This window comes from Berghia stephanieae, chromosome 14, assembly GCF_034508935.2.
Source record: "Berghia stephanieae isolate SIO BIC M18660-M18661 chromosome 14, UCSD_Bste_1.3, whole genome shotgun sequence".
Classification (NCBI taxonomy): domain Eukaryota; kingdom Metazoa; phylum Mollusca; class Gastropoda; order Nudibranchia; family Aeolidiidae; genus Berghia; species Berghia stephanieae.
Genome location: NC_088373.1, coordinates 10,865,305 through 10,870,304, shown reverse-complemented (window position 1 = coordinate 10,870,304; position 5,000 = coordinate 10,865,305).

The window sequence follows — 5,000 nt, the reverse complement described above, 5'->3', positions numbered from 1 at the left end:
TTGTTGTCCTTTTTGTTGTTGTTGATGAAGCAGTTGTTGTTGTTTACGATGTAGTTGTTGTTGTTGATGATGAAGCAGTTGTTGTTGTTTACGATGTAGTTGTTGTTGTTGATGATGAAGCAGTTGTTGTTGTTTACGATGTAGTTGTTGTTGTTGATGATGAAGCAGTTGTTGTTGTTTACGATGTAGTTGTTGTTGTTGATGATGAAGCAGTTGTTGTTGTTTACGATGTAGTTGTTGTTGTTGATGATGAAGCAGTTGTTGTTGTTCATCGTAATGTAGTTGTTGTTGCCGCTGCTGTTTCTTGTAATTGCTTGATACGAAACGTTGAGATGGTGGTGGTGGTGGTGGTGTATGTGTGTGTGTGGGGGGGGGGGGGGGCGGCGGGGAGACATTCCTTTCTCTACTTTACTCGTAAGGAGGGGTGGGGGGTGGGGGGGAAGAATCGGTTCGTTAGGGACTCCTGAGGAATTTGGGCAATACGTTTTGTTATCGGAACTATTCCGGAGCTTGGATGAAGGTTGTCGGGAAATGAAATGCCAATCTGACAAGCCCCGATTCTGCATGTATGTATGTATGTATGTATGTATGTATGTATGTATGTATGTATGTATGTATGTATGTATGTATGTATGTATGTATGTATGTATGTATGTATGTATGTATGTATGTAAGTATGTGTATTTGGGTGTATGTATATGTTGTGATGGGCGTCAGTGTGTGTTTGTGAGTGTGTTCTATTATTCTAGACCCTTATCGGACAAGAATGTGTGAGTATCTGTCGGAAACCGTGATGCCTACCACTTCTTTTTTTGTTTGTTTTTTGTTTTGTTTTTTGTTTTGGTCAGTCCTTTGTTTTCACGCGACTTTCCTTTGTCTTCAACTAATTTCCCATTATTTTTCGAATTATCTAAAGACAACGGTACCTACGAGACTCATTTGGTCTTTTTTCCCTCATTCATTGTATACAACTATCTACAAGATATCTGCTATGCTATTTTGTATCTCCATTCATTTTAACACGAGATATTAAATTCATTATTCATAGCAAAGTGTCCGAGTCGTTAAGGCATTGCATTTTGGTTCGAAAGGTTCCAGATTCCAGCCCTGATCCGGATGCTTTTTATATATATATATATAAATAATTTTCCTTGTGCAAGATTATCAACCCCCAATTTGCTATATTTGGACAAACATTGGTGATAACTAATTGACGGGATGATGGATTTTTTAATATTCCATCATAGAATGTCTGGGCGAGGGCATCTAACGCGTGCCTATCTCTGTATTGAATGAGTTATTTCTAATAGTTGAGAGATCAACTATTTCATATCAATATCTTGAATCTATTAACTCTTCTCTCCTTACCAGCCATTTTCAGGATATTCTCCAAAACTTCACACCCAACACAAAATATATATTTTTTATCACTCAAAAACAATAGCAGTATAATTCTTCCGATGCATAACATCGTTAGCAAAACATGCTCCACAACACACTGTTCATTTTCTTTAAATTTTATGGTGTACAGAAGGAATTTGAAAAAGAAAAAAATGTTGGTTGTATCATAAAGAATGTGACGATCTTCCTATAGTTGGTAAGGAGAGGCTTAAGAGGTTAAAAAAAAGTCATATTTCCTGTAATCATGCAAGAATAAGAGCAAAAACATCACTACTACATCAGACATCATCAACAGCCCCCCGCCCGCAGTCGCCGCTGTTGCCATGGGTATCCAAAATGGCTTCTTATCTGCGTCCGGTTCGGTGCAGTGGCAATGTCCGGTCAGGTGGAGGTAATTGTTATTCCTTAGGGGGATGTTTTTATCTCGGCCCTTTTATCAAATCATATCCTTTATAACGTCGATTATCAACGCTAGTGTCACAAGCCATTGTCCGATATATGAAACAGTCGCAGTACCCAGTGTTAATCAAGCTTGTAGTCGTCGTCGTTATAAACGAGCAGCGTTAAATGAAAATCCTCAGAAATAGCGTTCATTGGGCACTTCCATCATTAATGATCAGAACAAAAGTAGATATAGGGTATTGAGAATGAAGTGCAGGATGAAAACAAGAGAATAAAAACATAATGGTGTCAGAGAGCAAGACTGGGGATCCAATTGATACGGCACCCTCTGCCTGGCTGAGATAATCAGAGTGTGAGAAAGACACAGAGAGAGAGAGAGAGAGAGAGAGAGAGAGAGAGAGAGAGAAGAGAGAGTGAGAGAGCGAGATTGATATATATATATATATATATATATATATATATATATATATATATATAGAGAGAGAGAGAGAGAGAGAGAGAGAGAGAGAGAGAGCGGCTAGTGCAAATGGGATAATATAATAAAACAAAATAAAATTATAAAATACTATCCCCTCAGATCATTCCAATGGAGAAATGCGTCTTATGTATACATTCAGGGGGTGGTGGGGGTGGGGGGGGGGGAGACTGACATATCATAGGCGTCAGTCGCAGAACAAATCCGCACTTCAAATGAGCTTGGAAGACGTGACTTGCCCAAGGCCACAAAATTGAGACTCTGAACATTTCACAAACCTTCAAATAAAAAAAACCCCCAACAAAATACCTCTTCCAAAAAAAAAAAAAAAAGAAAATAATCTCCCTTGGACAAAGGGACAAATCGGACTGGCAACACGTGTTGTTACTTTGAGTAAGTTTGAGCGTCAACCCCCCCCCCCCCAACCTTAATTCTAACAAAATATAAAAATCAACCCATCCTACGTGGGAATAATTTCATTTTGTTGAAATGGTCAACAATGGTCACCCCTTGAAAACAGCTGATGTAAATAATGTAACTCTCACGCCGAATGGAGAGGATTATCTCACTCAGGCGGGCTCGAAAACTGAGATTTGAATCGAATTATTGGGAATTTTAATTTTTATTTTCTAAAAACAAAAAAAATAAGAATAATCAATTTTCTATCCTGCTTTATCACTCTCTACTTGAGTGTCCAGTAACAAAAGCCAGGGATTTACAATTTCATATTTTTTCAATCATGAATTCTATTTTTTTCTTAATTGTCTTTATAACGTGGTCTTTTAGTTTCCCAAAGTTTCTATAGCTAAAAACGTTAAACTACCGCAAGATCTTAACCTATCCAGCGACCCAGCTTTAGTTTCTCAAAGATATAACTGCAATAATTTTGATGCGAGATCATCACTTGCAAGACGTTACCATGACAACATAAATGAATGGTTCCTACTGGACTGTCGACTGCTTACTACTCCACACTTCGACTAGGAGGACCTCTTCAGTAGGTGATTAGTCATGACTATTTGGTCTCCGGATCTATTATCGATAACTGGTAAGCCATGCCACACACACTACTGCCTTATATAAAAAAAGGGGGCTACCATATGGCAATAGTTCCTCTTGGCCAATTTCGAATTGAAAAGTGCCCAAAAGAGAACCTCACGTGGCCAAAGACTAAAACACTCTGACCGCCTGCAAAAACTCAACGGCTATGATAAACAAAAAATCCATCAAACTAGAAAAAAAAAAACATTAAAAAAAAATCAATAATAGAACGGCAATCTCTGTTTGGCCAATTCTGGCCACGTAGGTGGCCATCTGACAGACCTGCTTACATACCCATTTCCTAATTTCGGCCTCATTTCGTATATATACTCCATAACGCTGGAACCCAAAGTACAGAGATAGGTACGAAAAGGGCTTTTTGAGGACGCGAAAGTCACTCCCAGCTTACCTAATTCTGTTCACGTGTCCGAACTGGTAGCACTCGAGTTATTGATATGTGCCATATTAATGTCAACCTCACTCACTCCTTCTACCCCCCCCCCCCCCCCCACACACACACCCGCCTCTTACTCATTACAACATCTCATACTATACTCACTCGTATACCGAATATCGATAAGGCTTATATCAATCATAATAGTTCTGAATTACTCTGATATAAAACAAAACGGGTATTTAAGAATTTGGCCAGAAAACTCGCCCTTCAAATATCGATCGATTAAAACGACCATCGTCTTGGCAAAAAAACTCTCCAACCTGGCATTTCGTAAAGTTACAAGTATGAGAGTCTTTTTTTTTGCCAAGATGAGGGTCATTTTAACTTATCGATATTTGAAGGACGATATTTCTGGCCAACATTTGACGAGGTTTTTTGGAGGTTTTTCCCCAACTTCTCATGGTACGAGAGAATAATACCATTCATTCAGAAGGCAAGGAGAGTCCAAGCCAAAATACAGAAAACTCTCAAAACAAATATACATAGTTTAGTTTGGCCGGAAAAATGTATACTTCAGAAATGTATTGATTAAGATGCTCCAATACCTGCCAAAAAGTCTTAAACCTCATCATTCTTTAAAGTGTCAGGATTTGAAACTATTTTTTTTGCCAAAATGGGGAAGATCTTAAACAATGTAAATTTAAAATAAATGTTTTATGGCCAAAATCTTGATTTTTTTAAAGAAAAAAAAAGGTTCGACTTTCCAGTGTACAATAGTAAAGTGTATAGTATATGGAAACTCGTCGCAGAATCTCACAGCTTGCATAGCAGGCTGAGTTGACACTTAAGTGGGCTTAACGCGACATCTGAGCTGAAGAGGTTTTTGTTGTGGTTGTACTCAGGGAGCGGAGGGATTGGGGGAGAGAGGAGGGAGGAAGAAGAGGAGGATGAGGATAAAGAAGCCGAAGGAAGAGTAGAGTAGTGAGAATGAGAGTTAGGGTGAAAGAAAGAACAGCAATAGGGAGAGAAAAGAAAGGACGTAAAAAAAATTAAAGGGAGGAGGAATGAATGGTGTGGGGGATCGAAAGAGGGAGAGAGAGAGAGAGAGAGAGAGAGAGAGAGAGAGAGAGAGAGAGAGAGAGATAGAGAGAGAGGGGAGCGATAAAGAGAGTAAAGAGGATTGTGACAAATATAAATGACGATGATATAATATGAGCAAAAATGTGGGTGGGGGGGGGGGGGGAGGGAAGGGATTGAGGGTAAAAATATAGGACAGACATATAG